Source organism: Dipodomys spectabilis, unplaced genomic scaffold (assembly GCF_019054845.1).
Source record: "Dipodomys spectabilis isolate Male_0828 unplaced genomic scaffold, ASM1905484v1 ptg000187l, whole genome shotgun sequence".
Lineage (NCBI taxonomy): Eukaryota > Metazoa > Chordata > Mammalia > Rodentia > Heteromyidae > Dipodomys > Dipodomys spectabilis.
Window position 1 is genome coordinate 14,320,676 of NW_024870864.1, and position 17,751 is coordinate 14,338,426.

The 17,751-nt window shown below is 42.5% G+C and overlaps 1 pseudogene; it reads right to left on the minus strand.

Moving 5' to 3' along the window:
• Positions 1-4,756: 4,756 nt before the first annotated feature.
• LOC122121238 lies at positions 4,757-4,981 on the minus strand (annotated as a pseudogene).
• Between the last annotated feature and the right edge of the window lie 12,770 nt (positions 4,982-17,751).

Consider the following 17,751-nt stretch of genomic DNA (forward strand, 5'->3'; position numbering starts at 1 on the left):
CAGACCATTAACACCTTTCTTTCCTGTATGCTCTTTCTTCTTCCAGGAAGATCTCCAGAAATGTTTTCTTATGACCTGCTTGGTCTTCATCTCTTTCCTTGGTTTTCAGCCTCATTTCTCAGCCAGCTGGCTACATTCCTCACACCTCAGAGCAGTGTAAGCCTATCTGGAGCTCTGATATGAGACTAGTCTTCCGTGTTTTTCAGTACCTGAAGTCTGTGCAGATTTCAAATTCACAAGTCCCATGCCACATGTCCACACATGCTGAAGGCAGCCCTGGAGTGTGGATCTGGAGAATGTAATGTGTTATTCCCAGAGCTTGGCTGATTTTAACCATACTCAAATAGATACTCTTGGGGTCTCTCTTCTTCATCCTATTATAATGGACCCTTGAATTTATCAGATGGCCTTCACAACTATAGCAGCCAGCTGCCTTCTCCTTGTTTTATTTAGTACCAGTTTTGTCCTGCAGTGCATGTAAGAGATACCAGATCCCTCCCAGCAAGGGCAGTAGGAGCTATTCAGGGGACCATGTGATAAGATTAGAAGTGATATTTCAGAACAGAGAAGGGGGTGGGCATATCTTTCAGGAAAATATATAAATCGTCATCAAAATAGGAAAAAAGAGCATTGTAGAAGAATTATGTGAGCATGTAGTGCAGAGAACATTAATTTTTTAAAGGATGGAGGTCATCAAATCAAGACTCAGATGGAGTTCTGGTAGTAAATGGTACTGAAGAATACACTGATTGGGTAATGAGTTACTCATGGTCTATTGGCTTTGAAAGAGCAGTGTTATCTTTACACATCATCTTCTTGGACTTCCAGTGGTAAGTTCCATGTGATCACCCTGTTCATTTAATTCTGGTATGACAATCTACACAATGGGATGAAGCATGTCCACATGCTAATCTCTATGTGGGGACCTTTTTCATTTCACTTTGGCTTCACTGTCTGTGATTTCCCAGGTGGAAGATGTTCTTTGCAAACTGGGTGGCTCCAGTTTCTCAACCCCACCCTTGACCACATTGTAATTTGTCATTTCTGTACCTATAAGAATAACATCTCCTACATACAACTTGTGAAAACTGCTTTGTTGGGGTAATGCATATAATACTAGCCACAGGAGGTTGAGATCTTACGATTAGGGTTGGAATTCATGTTGGACACAAAAGACTATGAGTCTCTGTCACCACTTAAACACAAAAAGGTTGGAAGTGAAGCTGTGACTCATTTGGCACACTACCACCCTTGAGCACAAAAGCTCAGGGACTAAGTCAAGCCCCAGGCCTAGTACACAAAAAACTGCTTGACTTAGGACCTAAAAGACATGTAACTTGAAGGACTATGCAGGCTTAAGGAGCATAATGAAGTTCAAGTAGAGTTGAGTCCTTGGTCTAGAGAATAACTCAGCTTCTGAGAAAGAAAAATTTCCATTACTAGAAGAAACAAATGTCCTCTAAAAGTTCAGAAATATCTGGCACATACATGCATAATACCCACAAAGCTAGATATGATTCCAGGTATTTTCCTAAAACTAAAGAAGAAATGCCTGAGGGTGAACTGTTCTAGAGGAAGGCATTCGGGAAGAACATTCAGAAGGGAAGCAATCCAGTCAAATATATGAGTTCACAGGACACCAATGAATGCACCAATGGATTGTCCATATACCTCTGATCATGACACTTTGTAGCACGTATATTTTCAGTGCGACCTACCAATAAAGACTTTGAAAACTGTCCACTTCTCTCTTTCTATCAATGCATCTATCTGTCTTTCTACCTACACATATATTATCACTTTTATAGCACACATGTCTGGGTAATAATGATCATTATTAAACCATATAACAAGGTTCAGGCAAACAACCTGAATACTCTTAAGAATTCTGTGTCACAAACTCCACTGATCCCAGAGTTAGGGGCATCCTAAAATTACTTTTCCTTGGAAATGTTTGTCTTTGAGTGACTGATTTTAGTGAAGGAAATCATACCAAGTCATGGATAAGTTGAAAATGTTAAAAAATCTATTTGGGGTTGGGAATCGAGCTCAGTGGAAGAGTGCTTACCTGGAAAGTGCAAGGTCCTCAGTTCAGTCCTCAGATCTGGAAAAAAATCTATTCTTATCACAGGCCAACAGAATCATAATGCTTTCTTGTCTCTAGAAACACATCATCTACAAGCACATTGGACATCTGGGTTCCTCAGGACTGTGCTTTGTCACTGAGATCTGCTAGCCTGCGGCTCTGACTCGCACTGCCCAAGCCATGTTGATTTGCATGTGCCCAGAGCTCAGCCCACTACACTGGGAACTTCTTCATAGGCTGCTCACACTCTGTGCAGGAGAAGTTCCAGTCAGCACACAGCATGGACATGAGTGCCTCTGCTCAGCTCCTGGGGCTCCTGCTGCTCTGGATTGCAGGTAAGGAAAGATGATACTGGGGATTATTCATCCAGTGTTCAACTGAGCTACTTTGCTGTTCAAGGAAGTACTTGGACAGCAGAATTAATTAAACTGTTAATGGCTTTTATGTTTCCAATGTCAGGTGCCAGATGTGACACTCAGTTGACGGAGCCACCATCCCTGTCATCATCTCAGGGAGACAGAGTCACCATCACTTGCCGAGCCAGTCAGGGCATTAGCAATTATTTACATTGGTACCAGCAGAGAGCAGGAAAAGCTCCAGAGCTCCTGATCAGTTATGCAACTACTTTGCAATCTGGGTTCCCAACAAGGTTCAGTGGCAGTGGATCTGGGACAGAGTTCACTCTTGCCATCAGCAGCCTGCAGCCTGAAGATGCCGCAACTTATTTCTGTCAACAGAGTCATTATTATCCTCCCACAGTGATACAAGTCATAACAAAAACCTCCCAGCAAAGCAGAAGTGAGGGGCTGGGCTGCCCCAGCTGCTCCTCCTGGGGCCTCTACCTGCACAATTGCCTCTACTCTACACAACTACTCAGACACAGCCAAACTTTAAGGTCACTGGAATGTATTGGGAGAGGTCATGGAGGCATTTGCACACCCTAACATTCTGTCCTCCTGCTCATCCCAAGCAGCACACACCTTCTGACTTTAAAAATCACTGATCTATACTCATGTTTCACTTACATTGTGCTAACAATTTGCAGCCACCCAAAAGAAAGAGGCATTTTAGGTATATCAAACCAGGTTTTAAACGCAAGGCAATAAAGCTTTAGAAAAGATTTGGAAAAAATTATATTAAGTGAAGTAAGACTGACCAAAAGAAACATAGGTCCCATGGTTTCCCTTATTTGCAATAACTAGTATATGTCAGCGTCAAGCAGAAAAGGTCAGATAAGTTGATGTTAGGGAAATGAACCCTAAGATATGTATTCAAATGTTTTTTCTTACATGTGATTGTTTCTAACACATTTATAAGATCATTTCTTTGTTGCTTTGTATGTCCCTCCCCCACGGTATAACCCCTGCTTTCACTGTATTTGATGTTGGTATAATTTGTGGAGGGGAAGGAAAAAACCAAATTGTTTAAATAGGGATACAGGTGAACCCATTGCAAAAATGAGATGTACAAGTCATTATGTCGAAAACGAACTTTACAACTTTGGTGGGGGGGAGAGGGGTAGGAGGAGTGGGTGGAGGGGCAGGGGGAGGATGGGAAGGGATTTTAGGGGGAAACAAAGGAGGAGGCTACAATACTTGATGAGAAATGTACTCATTACCTTGCCCATCTAATTGTTAACCCTCTGTATGGTATTTTCACAATTAAAAATTATAATAATAAAAAACAGATTTTGTTTTCAGATTATAAAGAATTCTTCATCAAGTCTTGAAATATAATTTCTTGATTAAAATGGAAAATTTCCAGTTCACTGAGAGATACATCCATGAGTTATCATATATATATATATATATGTATATATATATATGCCACTAGCAATACATAAGATAGCAAATTTACACAATTCCTGTTACAGCCATGGTCTGATTCATAAGATACTTCATCCATCTGCCAAGGGCTCTGAGGATACCGAGCAGAGCATATCTTCTGAGACCCCACTCCACTGGGCCTACAGCCCACAAAGCTCTCCCCTTGCAGGTCTGTATTGGTGGCTCTACTCAAGAAGAAGTTTTCCCTGTATTTGATGTTGGTTTAATTTGGGGAGCGGAAGGGAAAAAAACATATTGTTTAAATAGGGATACAGGCTGATCCATTGCAACAATGTACAAGACACTATATTGAAAAATGAACTTTACAATTTAGACTGGGGGGTTGTGGAGGGAAGAGAGAAGGGAGTGTACTTGTGGAGATGGGAGAGAAAGGATGGGAGGGGAAAACAAAGGAAGAGGCAACAATGATTGATAAGAAATGTATTCATTACCTTGGTTATATTGTTACCCGGCTCTATTAGTATTTTCATAATAAAATCCTTATTTAAAAAAAAGGAGTTGTTTGAAGATATTGAAAGGTAAAGAAAAACAGAAATAGGAAAGGAACAAGATAAAAGCCTTGCTCCTGTCATTGCTTAAGGAGGTAAAGAAAAGAAATGTTAATAGAGGAATAGAAACATCTTAATATTCCTTAAAATAACATGAAGCTCAGACCTAAGTGAGACATAAGTCAGGCAAAGCAGTTCTCAACACTTTCAAACAGTGTGTTGAGCATCCTTTGAATATCAAAGTGTGAAATAAGAAAGCAACAAAATCATGCTCTGAGAAAGAGGTTAGAAAGGACAGTTGTGTAAAGCTTAAGGTTGAAAATGGTTCTCCAGTATCAGTTCTTTGGCTTGCTGGGTAGTAGCCTCCAGAACAGCAAGATGTGAGGCTCTGGTTTATGGATGCTATAATGACCCCATACCAACTCTGCTGCACACCAAGATTCCTCCTTGCAGATTCAGACAACAAATTGCTTTTAGGGACAAGCTCCATTATGTCGTTGGGTAACATGTCATGCTGGCATGTCCTATTTATCTGAACAGTAAATTTTTTTATGCAACATGAATGCTCCATCAGTGAAATTCTAAATGCAAGCTTCCAACCATCAAGCAACTCATAGCAGCACATTTGAAAACATTTTAGAAAAGTAATTTTATAAAGAAAAAATAGTCATTGAAAAACAATTTTGCCATGATACAATTGTATTTGAAGTATACTATTATGCCATGATCTAAACATTTGAGCTAACAAACTAGTTCATCACATTAAACATCAATTTCTTATAGGCATGGGATATTTTCAGCTAATTATGTCTTTAAGAACTTATTTCTGGGGCTGGGAAGGTGGCTCAGTAGTAGAGCGCCAGAGTTGGCCTGAAGAGCTGAGGGACAGTGCTCAAGCCCAGAGTTCAGTCACCATGACTGACAAAAACAAAACAAAACAAAAATAAAATCTCCCTTATTTCTACTCATGTTAACAAAACATCCAATCTAATTATCAGAAAATTAATTTCTTTCTGATGGTGATTATCAAATTGGTTATTAATTGTCAATGCCATGGTCTCATCCCTTGAAAGTAGAATAGAACAATGACATTATAATAGCTTAAGGAAATACAAAGACAAAACTAAGAAAAATGTGTTACCCAATTTTGGAAAGTTTGGACATAGATATATTTTTTTCAGTTACTAGACCTCAAGGTATTATTCAGAGTTCAGAAGGTCAAGGCAGCCTTGGATTCTGGCTAGGTTCAAATAAATATGCACATAGAAAAATAAAATAAGAAAATTTGGGAATAGATAAAATACAGTTAAGACAATATTTAACAGGTTCAGATACATACTGACCCATATTACATCAATATTTACTATAGAGTAATGAAAAAGGGATCTTACATATACTATACAGTTTTACAGGGTCAGAAATTCACATTTATTAACTGAAAATATTTTATATATGGAAATATGTATAGAAAAAAAGGGTTGGATAGAGAGGACTGGGCTAGAAAGATGAAATGGTAATATGGATCAAGATGCATTATATTTATAAACTGACATGTTTAATGTACCTTTTATGTAATACTCATAGATAACAAAAATATAATTCAAAACCAGAAATATGCCTAAAGTTCTCAGTTGTCCACATTCTCATTTCTGTCCACATGATTCTTTGCAGGATGTAGATGGACTGGATTGAGACTCTTAAGGCTTCTAAACTCATAAGCGATTAGAAGAGGTTTCATCTCATTTAGAATAACCACAGTAAAGAAGAGAAGGAATAAAGTGCTGGAAAGAGCACTTCCTGAAGAGACTGTGATCACAGGAGCTCACAGCTGAAGACCCAGTGAGGTCAGGGCCCAATTCTCAGAATATATCCAGGAAGGCATTGCACAAGACCATGTTCACATGTGCTTCTTCTTATCAGCAACTTTTAACCATAGCAAGAATTTCAGTAAGACTCAGTCCAAAGAAAAGGAGATATTTGCATGACACTTAAGGGACACTTAAGCAAAACTACTTCTTGACACAAATGAATCAAACACAACTAAACATGGATGAAATATTATTTTCTTTCCTACTCAGAATATGTCCAGAATTCTGAATCATCGTCAGTATCCCTGAAAGCATCTTACAAATAACACCTTAGATCTACTGAATGTGAATCCTCACTGATTCTTAGGAATCTGAATATGCTTCCTTAAGGTTTAGGGTGTTGTTTATGAGAGGAGAGGAGTATCATGGGTAGAGAGATGCTTTTTATTCCTCAAACAGCCCATTAAAGAGCATTTCTATGTAAACCACATCCAACACACACACACACACACACACACACACACACACACACACACACACACACACACACACACCCCTTTATCAGTCAACTGACTTAAGCTCTGAATAATGTTTAACTCAGTTTTAGATACAGAAAATTCTAGATGCAGTAGTTTCATCTGCCTCTACTCAGGTGAGGCCTGTCTGCTGTGTTAATGTAAAGAGAACAAGTAGTTGCCAAGCGCTGGTGGCTCATGCCTGTAATCCTAGCTACACAGGAACCTGAGAGCTGAGGGTCAAGGTTCAAAGCCAGCCAAGGCAGGAAAGACCTTAAGAGTCTTATCTCCAATAAACCACCAGAAAACTGGAAGTGACACTGTAGCTCAAGTGGTAGAGCACTCTCCTTGAGCTGAAGAGCTGAGGGACAGTGCCCAGGCCCAGAGTTCAAGCCCCATGACTAAGCAAACAAAAAAAAATGAAAACAAGCTGCACTTAGAGTAGTCCAAACATACGGATTGTAACAAGCAACTGTTATGAGAACTGACTCACTCCATGAGAGAAGATATAGCTCTTCTGAGAACAAGACCTCCAATGAATTAATCACTTCCCACAAGGAGGCTCTTCAGATGACCATGTGGGGTCTTCTGGAGCTTCAGCACCAACTTCCTTCTCCACATGTTCCTTCTTACCATGTGATATTCTGCCCCATGACAGAGCAGAATCCTTGGAGACAAGAAGTAGGGATTTAAATCTCTGTGACAAATAAGCAGAGACTGGTTAATATATATTGGGAAGGTAGACATTATAAGATTTTATGTTAATTAAAGATAACCAGAATTACATACCTATATTTGCCTTTACATAGTTTAAAAAAGAGGTTAAAAACATGTCAGTATAGCAGTAGAATACATCTTGATCACTTTCTCCCTTTACTTTCTAGAGGGAAGATTTAAGAAATTCTGTGAGCAATTTGTTGTGTAAATACAGTGTGGAAGATTAACAGGACAGATTTTAACACTCATTACACTGAAGTAAAAATTTATAACACTTTTCTTTTATCCTTTTTAATTTAATTTAATTTTGTTGTAAAGGTACTGTACATAAGGGTTACAGTTACGTAAGCAGGGTAATGAGAACATTTCTTGTCAAATATTGTTACCCATTCCTTCATCTCCTACTATCCCTACACCCAACCCACCCACCCCGAAGTTATAAAGTTCATTTCCAACATAGTGTCCTGTGAGTATCACTGTTGCATTGGTCACCCTTTGTCCTTGTTTCACCATTTTGTTATTCTCCTTCTCTTCTCAAGTCATAGAAATGTGTATAAAAGATGCATGGTTCCAGAATATAAACAGTGACTACAGGGGATAAGCCAAAGGGAAGTTAAAAAAGATATAATAGGGCTGGGAAGATGGCTCAGTGGTAGAAGTGCTTGCCATGCATGCCTGAGGCCCTGGGTTCGATTTCTCAGCAACACATAAGCAAAAAGAAAAAAGCCGGAGGTGGTGCAGTGGCTCAAGTGGTAGAACGCTAGCCTTGAGCTGAAGAGCTGAGGGACAGCGCCCAGGCCCAGAGTTCAGGCCCCAGGACTGGACCCCCCCCAAAAAAAAAGATAAAATAAAAAGAAGGAACTTGATACAGTATAGAGACCACAACAAAGTCAACAAAAAAGACCTCTTGTTTCTATATCTTGGAGTTCATTTGGATTAGCATCATTTTATATGGTGATATGTACATAGCTATTGATCTATTGTGATCCTCTGCAAGGACTATACTAGACATATACTAATTATTACAAATAAAGGAAACTATGTAGCCTATGTTTCTTTTGATCTGCTTACTTAACTTAATATGGTTTATTCTAAATCTTTCCATTTTCTTGCAAATGGATTTGTAGGGCTCCTTTACCCAGGAGAAAACTTTCTAAATATAGATCGAGAACACAATGAATCAAAGAATGGATGGATAAGTGGTATCATATTAAGCTGCAGAGCTACTGCATGGCAAATGCCATAGCCAGCAAGATAAATAGAAAGCTCGCAGACTGGGATGAGATATTCACAAGCTATACAACAGACAAGGCCTCATATCAAAAATATACCTAAAGCTCAATAAACACTCCTCAAAAATCCTCAAAGAAATAACCAGCCCATTAATCATCAGGCTAAAGAATTAAGAGTCTATTCTGGAGAGCAAATAAGAATGGCCAATAGACACCTGAAGAAATGTTCAACATCTCTGACCATAAGGGAGATGCAATTCACAACCACACTGAGATTCCACCACACCCCAATTACAAGGGCCATTATTAAGAAAACAGATAATAATAGATGTTGGCAGGGATGAGGCCAGATACTACTCTGATGGTGGGAACATAACGTGATTCAACCACTATGGAAAGCAGTATGGTGGTTCCTCATAAGATTAAACATAGAACTCCCTACAATCCAGCAATCCCACTTCTGGGAATTTACTCAAGTGACCACAAACAAGGCCACATTAATGTTACCAGTACAATTGTATTCCTTGCAGCACTATACACCATAGCTAAGATATGGAACCAACACTGATGCCCCTCAATTGATGAATGGATCAAGAAAATGTGATATATATATATATATATATATATATATATATGCAGGGAATGATAATCAGTTTTTTCTTAGTTGATCTAAATGAAAAAAATGCCACAAACCATACAAACTATACTAAAAAATAATATCTTTATGAAAAAATAAAATATTTACTCCAATGTGACACCTTCATCATCATTTGTTGTCCTTTACAGAGATCATCCCATTGAATTCAACATTCAAAGCCAATGTAACTTTTACTCTTATCTCTTGTAATGGCATTAAGGCATCATATATAGCTAAATTTTCCAGAAGACATTTCAAACTTAGCTTTCTTACAGAACCAAACCTAGAAATGATTTGTTTTCTGGATGTTTTAATAAATAAAGTACTGGGTTTAATTTGGGCTTATTACCCAAGATTACATTTTATTACTTGGTTTTGGGTTAAATTATATAAAAGTATATTTTTCTTAATATTTATTTATTTATAACTGCTGAGTTGAACATGGAGCCTTATATCATCTTGGGTAGTCCTCTCTCCTTGGAAAATTCCTCCAGCATTCTTTGATGGTAGCTATTTAGGAGATAGGACTTGTGACCCTTTGTGACCATGTACTGATCTTCAACCCAGATTCTCCAGATCTCACCCTCCCAAGTAGCTTGGCATACAAGCTTGATCTTTGCTTCCAGCAACAATCTGTAAAACCCTTTCCTCTAGCGTTTGTTTGCTGTCCGGAGCATGTTTCAGAAGTGAAGGGATGTAGGCAAAAATGGCTCCAAAAGCTGGTTAATCTGGACTCAAATGTACTATCATTCTTCAGAAACTACTTGCACCTGAAGAAGCTAATTGTAAACAGAACTCTAAGTAGCCAGGTTTGGTTCCAAGGATACCATGTAAGTGATCAGATGGTGTGAAAGAAATAAGCAAATGTGGAATCTTTTAGAAAGGAATTAAAAAATGGAACCATTGCAGCAATTGTCATTGTGAGCTTACTATATGTTAAGACAATTTAAATGCACAGTTTTCAAGAATTTTCAGTAGTTAATTACTTCAAATATCAACTGTACTATTTCAGTAGAAACACAATAAGAAAGGTGAATTGAGAGATACCAGAATAGGAAATTACAAAGATAACTGAAGTATTAGTTCTTGTGTTACCTCATGCAATACATTATTTTTAATACTTTTTTATTGTAAAAATACTGTACAGAGGGTTTACTGTTACATAAGCAAGGTAATGAGTACATTTCCTAACGAGCATTATTGCCTACTTCTTTGTTTTTCCCCTACAATCCCTTCCCTCCCACCTCCACAACTACCCCCCATAATTGTTGTCACTATTTATTAGTTTGGCTCTGGTCTGGGGTTGAACTCAGGATCTTGTTACCCTTCCTGAGGTTTCCTTCTTCAAGGATAGTGTTCTACCACTTGACCACTTGAGCCAACACTCCACCTCCAGCAATGATTTTGAAGCGGGGGAGGCGGTGATGCCTTTGCGGAAGAGTAGTTCAGTGGGTAGGACAGTCTCCTGTACTTTCCTGCACGGTCTTTTTGCAACCATGGCCTTCAGATCCCAATCTTCTGAGTAGCTAGTATGGTAAACTTGAGTCAGAGGTCCTCCAGCTTTTCCCCTGTTTGGAAAAAAATCTGATTAATTTTCGCTGTCCAGAGGCCCACTGAGTAGTCTGTGCTTGATCTGAGTCTGAGACACACACACACACACACACAAACACACAGATATTATGTATATGTTTGCTTGTATATCTGTGTGTGTTTGCTTGTATATACGTGTGTGTGTTTGCTTGTATGTGTGTGTGTGTTTGTGTGTGTGTGTAGTCTTTGCATTATACAGGTATTCCGTGTGATATTTTTGCACATATTCATTCATATATTGGTATAAAACTTAATTTTATTGATTTTGACCACGTTTGACTGCTTTCCCCTATCCACAGCCTGTCGGCACAATGTGTGCACTTTGTGGGTCTAGGTGTGGGTATATGGTCCATCTCCACACAGCTGTTCCCTGTGAATGGGAGGAAAATCCATTTCCTTCTGGAGAGTAATAAGTAATGTATATGTCTTATAAACTCAATCCACATGGAATACCTGTTCCTTAGGACATCTTCCTTCAAGTTGTATAAGGACAGGAATTAAGGAGGGAGGAGTAGCCATGAGGTGCTAGGGTCCCAGGGGTAAGGTAAGAGTGGACATATTGTGAGACTGTGGCCTGGACAGAGGCATGGGAAAGCCAGTGGGCAGTGTCCTTTGGACATCCCACCAGTGTTCCAGGCCTCTCGAGCTCATCACCAGAGGAACTTGCCATTACATTAGTTGTCCTTGCAAATGGTCTTGAACATGAGCTTGGCAGTTTTCATACCAGCGGCCTTTCTGGTGTTGCCCATGGACCTGTGAAAAGATGGTGGTGCTGGAAGGGGCACAGGCTGTTGTCTGGGCTTGGGATGAAACTTCCTTCCCCTGAGACCACCCCTGTCCTCACCGCGCCAGCACTAGCAACACTACCAGTACCCCTTCCTCCTCCTATACCTCCAGCTGCTGGCTGACCAGCACTTCACATCACACTTGGTATGTGGGCAGAGATGTGGCCACTCCCAGTGCAGGCCAGGTCAGGCTGGAGTTGACCTCCTCAGGACACTGTGCCCCTATGTTCATGGCCCAGAAGCTTGTGCAAGAGCCAGGAGGAGGCTTTTCTGGATGCTGGTGTAGAAGCATCTGGGCCTGTAAGCCTCTGCTCATGTTGCTTTGGGCAGCCCAGATCCTGGCACTCATGGCTTTCAGACGCCATTCTTGGTGTTGGCAAAGCCGCAGGTACAGCTCTTGCCAGGACTCTCCCTCTGCTGCTTTTTAGTCTTTGAATTGTCTTCTATACCAGACTTGCCCCAGTTTGTCTATACTGCTTTTGGTCAATGTCCTAGGCAGTTGTGAGGAGGGGACTTGTGGAAGGTCATGCAAAGTGCATCTTGGGAGACCCCCTACTAAGATAGGAGGGTGTAACAGGCAGGAGTCAGGGAAGGGCTTAGAGGAGGAACTGTGGGAGGAGGTGGGGCAGCCAGAGGACTATATAAGGCAGGCAGCTGGCAGGTAGAGTCACTCTGGACACTGCCAGGAAGTTCCACGTGCCTCGCAGTGACCAACCAGAGATGATTGCTCAGTGCACAGTGAGTGACCCATGGCATCCAGGAACCCAGTTGAGTGGCCCAGGCACCTATGTAAACGTGGACATGGTTGGCAAAATGATGGAGGTGGCCAAGTGTGTGTGTCGAGCTGTAAGGCAGATTCAGGAGTGCCTGGCCTCCAGCACAGATGCTGAGGAGCTCCACAAATCCTTTTGTCTGCTCTCAGTCATTCCCATCACAGCAGAAATCCTTGCCACCATGGGTGTCAGAAGGCTAGTGAAGAGTTTTAGGAAGCACCCACAAGTGGCCGGTTTAGCCAAAGAACTGGCCAAACACTGGAAGACCTTGACTGTTCTGAGCCACAAATCAGAGGCTCTGAGCCAGGTCCCTGGCCAGGATGGAGGTCTAGAGCCCAGGAAGTATGATCTTGGGCAGGGGGAGGGGCAGAAGGAGGTGGAGGATGGTGAGAGGGAGCAGGAGGACCTGTTGAAGGCGTCAAATGTGGATCTGTCCTCTCAGAGCAGGGTGAGTGAACCCCTGGATGGAGGAGTCTAGGTGTGTGGTTCCCGCGTCTCTGTAGACGTGGCCAGCTGTGGCATGGGGACACAGACCACGGAGAGCGTGTGGGGAGCCGTGCGGCTGCTGCAAGAGCACCTGGCCTCCAGCACACATTGGGAGGAGCTCCGCAGATCCTTGAGTCTGTTCTCAGTCTTGCTCATCACGGCAGAAATCCTTGGTGCCATGGTTATCAGAGACATAATGAAGGGTTTTAGGAAGCACCCGCTGGTGGGCAGTATGGCAAATGAGCTGGACCTTGGCTCTACTGGGCTGCAACCCAGCGCATCTACTGGTGCTTCTACAGCAGGTCTCTGAACAGGATGGTGTTCAAGAGCGCAGGAAGGAGGCTCTTGTGCTGTCAGAGTCAGGGTGGGCGCAAGAGGACAAGTTGAAAGAGTCAAGTGTAGTTTGTGGCTCCGGGGGAAAAGCCATGGTGCCCAGGAAGGGAGGCCCCAGCTCTGGGCCAGAGACCCCATGGCCTGGGAAGCTGTGTGAGCTCCAGGGATCTGGCAAGCAGACTGCCAGCCCTTGGCCCAGTAGCAGGTGGGAGAAGCATCCCCAAGTGGCCCCAGCATCCTCTGGGGGCAGCATCAGTTCTCATCACTGGTCCATGGACAGCTCCAGAGGCCCTCAGGACCCTGGGCCCACTGGTACTGGGGGCACACCTGGCATCAGCTGCCCTCCCAAACAGTAGGTCCGGAATTCACCAAGGCGCCTACAAGAAGGTCTCCCTTGGGAACCCCAGGGACAGCACAGAGCCAAAAGAGGGGTGCTGATCCTCTGTGGAGGAGAAAGGAGGATTAGGCCCTCTAAGGTCAGACTTCTGGCAACCCAGAGAAGCTGTGTGGGGGCAATCACCAGAGCGAATCCCAGCAACAGCATGAATTTCATGCACCTCCACAGTCTTTTGAGGATGCCCTCTGCTAGACCCAGATGCTGCCGAGGAGAGAGTGGACCAGGGACAGGATTCGTGCAGCTGCCTCGGCTCTTGGAGGTCTGAGAGGTAATAGGTCCCATGGTCCCAGTAGACTCTCAGATTCCGTACATGGCTCAGCCTCAAGGGTGATCACGGGACAACTGGCCAACTATGCAGCCAGTGTCACCAATTCCATACAAGAAGCCAGGGTGGCAATAGTGCCGCTCAGCACTGAAACCCTTAATTTCCCTGGGTCGCAGGCCAACTCGGGTGACTGCCTGACCTGCAGTGGATGTCCCCATTTCCTCCAACTGGGATCAGAGCCTCTGTGCCCTGGGAAGTGGGAGAAGGAGAAGGCAAGGGGGAGGGGAAGCGGCCTTGCCTTTGTCAGAATTTCCCTGAAGATGCCTCTGTACTGTGGACCAAAGCACAGCTCCCTCACTCCCTGGCGCACCCACGAATTCCAGGGCCTCCCACAACACAGTGCTCCAGCCAGTCCCAGGCCGCCCTGCATTCTCCTTGCCCCGGTTTCCAGGACTTATACCCATTCTCCACACCAGCATCAAGGGCACACTCACCCCAGGCTCTTGGCACACAGGGTCTGCAAGCAGAGAGTGCCAGGGTCTGGCCTGCACAAGCAAAGGAAAGCAGAGGCCAACTGGTCCAGATGCATCTACACCAACCTCCAGAAAAGCCTTCTGGCCCTGGTACAAGCTTCTTGGCCAGATTATAAGGCCAGCCATGTCCCGAGGAGACAAGGTCATACCCAACCTGGCCCACAGTTTGAGTGTGAACATAGCCAACCACCTGGCAAGTGCTACTGGCAGTGCTGGTCAGCCAGGAGCTGGAGGTATAGGAGGAGAAAGGGGTGCTGGTAGTGTTGCTAGTGCTTGTGGGGGTGGAGGAGCGAGTGGTCTGGGAGGCAGGATGTTTCATCCACAAGCTCAGACAACAGCCTGTGCCCCTTCCAGTACCACCGTGGCTGCCCCAGGCCCATAGGCAACACCAGAAAGGCCACTGATATAAGAACTCCCGGGCTCATGGTCAAGACTATTCACGAGGACAACCAAGGCAATGGCAAGTTCCCCTGGTGATGAGCTCAGGAAGCCTGGAATAATGGGGAGATATCCAAGGGACACTTCCAACTGACTTTCTCATGCCTCTGCCAGGGTCACAGTCTCACAATATGTCGCCTCTTACCTTACTCCTGGGACACTAGCACCTCATGGCTACTCCTCCCTCCTTAACTCCAGCCCCTATACAACTTGAAGGAAGATGTCCTAAGGAACAGGTATCTCTCACATGGATTGGTTTAGAAGATATATACATTAATAAGTCTTAATACTCTCGAGGAGGGAGGTATTTTTCTCCCATTCATAGGGAACAGCTGTATGAAGATGCACCATGTGCCCCCACACAGACCCACACAGTGCACACATTCTGCAGATCAGCTGTAGATAGGGAAAAGTAGTCAAACATGGTCAAAATCAGTGAAATTAATTTTATACCAATATATGAATGAATATGTGCAATATTGTGGGGGAATTTCAAATCACAGAGAACATCTACATAGAGCAAGAATAGACACACACATGCACACAACAAACACACATAACCAGTGTGTTTGTATGTCTCAGGCTCAAATAAAGCACAGACTACTCAGTGGGCCTCTGGAGAGGGAAAAGTAATCACGTGTTTTCCAAAGAGAAGAAAAGCTGAAGGACCTCTGACTCAAGATTCAGTGAAGACCATGATTCCAAAAAGACCAGATAGGAAAGTACAGGAGCCTGTCATCTCCACTGAACTACTCTTCCTCAAAAGCATCCCACCCTCACAATCATTGCTGGAAGTGGAGCTTTGGCTCAAGTGGTAGAACACTATCCTTGAGGAAGGAAACCTCAGCAAGGGCAACCAGGCCCTGAGTTCAAGCCCCAGGACCAGAGCCAAACAAATAAATAGTGACAATTAAAAATTTATGAAAAATCTTGTAAATTAAAAAGGGTTTAAATATTTTTAAGAATAGCCAGGTGAAAGATGATTCATGGAAAAGCTGAGAGACACAGGTGGTGGCCCTCAACCTGGGCTCCAACTGGTGAGGCAGCTGGAGAGACCCACTGGAGCCAAGGGGTTCATAGCCAGGCTACATGAGAAACCAACACTTCATGTCCTAGGAAGCATTGTGTGTGAGGGCTTGGAGGCAGAGGGAAGAGGAGGAGGAAGCAGTTAAACACCATCTTTATCAGCACAGGTTTGGATGGACATTACTTCCAGGTGCTTGATAAACCTGAGGCAACCATCCCTGTCCACACCAAATCATATACATCAAGAGGGAGAGGCTCCAACAGCACTGGTCTTGCAATGTTCCCCTTTCATTTTACCTAGAATGCTGGAGATTGGCATGTAGGGTATAGAGAGGTGTTAGCTACCATTGATTTCATGCCTTCATTCAGTGGGCTCTGGTGGGAATGTGATGGCTGTCAATGACATGAGTGCAAAAAGAGGTCTAGGGTGTTTCTTGTGAGCAATGAATGATGAAGAGGCAGTAGCCTGGCTCTCATAGAGTCTGAAAATCTGCAAGATTCACAGGAGTGTAATGCATTGTCTGTAGCTAACAATGTCCTGTCCTGATCCCATGCAAAGAAACCTGATGCTCTGTCACTCCCCTCATTGCAGGTAAAAAGAGCTTCCAGACTGCGTTCTGCTTCAAGGGGTAGACTAGCACAGCTGGGTTTAGGAACATGTTACATGCTGTGACATGATAACCGAAGATCCATCAGGGTTTTCCCAACATGGAGCAGGGGCAATAGGAATCCATGTTCATCAGTCAGATCTGCATTAGGAATGATCTGTGTAACCATAGGAAGCAAAGACACCTGAGCCTGTGCAAGATTCTATCTTTTTCCATAGCTACCAGCAGCCTTCTTGCACACCCAGTCATTAGCTAATAGCCAAAAGCAGATATTGACTCTGTAACAGAGCTTGTACTGGATTATGATGTGGCTCATTCCTTTTACCTTTACCCCCGAGAAGTTTCTACACCAAATGTAACCTTGTGTCGAATATAAATTTATCAAATAATGGGGAAAAATAAAAAAAAATGACCATCAGTCTAAATAGAAGGAATGATGTTTACTGTGACGTCTTATACTTCCTGGTCTTTATTCTTCTGCTTTATTGTGATGACATGAATATACACCTTTATTTTATTCTTTAAATAGTTTGTATAGGTAGATTACTTATTTGCTACTTCCATGATGACAGCATTGTAAGGGGGTTAAAAATCCCTTTCAATAGGGGTTTAAAGTGATAGTATTTTTATGATCATCACAAAAATAAAAATGTAATCAAACAATATATCAATACATTATTCTGATAATATAACCATCCGAATTTGAAAATAAATATGGCTTGTTTATTTCATAGGAGCTAATGCAGATATATGCTTTTCATTTAATTTCTTTTAAAATATTGCTGTATGATGAGTTCTCAATAATGCTTGACATTTCAAACATTTACATGGTATAATGAAAATAAAAGAACACTTCCATCACCATGGTAAGATAAAGAAGACTTCAGTCAAGGGAGTAAATTAGAGAAATATTTAAAGATAATGGCAATTCCTATGAACTCTAATTGAGAAGAACTGGAATTTGACATTAGTGCTTCCTGAATTCAATGGTATTTACAATCATCTGGTCCTTACACCAGCAAAACACTAGGGGTCATTCAAGTCATATATGTACAGACATTTTTCTCTACAACTTCTGGACTAAATTTTTCAGACTCCGTTCAAAGGATAGGAGGAGAATAACAAAGGAGAGTCTAATAATGCTCGACAAGAAATGTACTTATTACATTACCCATGTAACTATAACC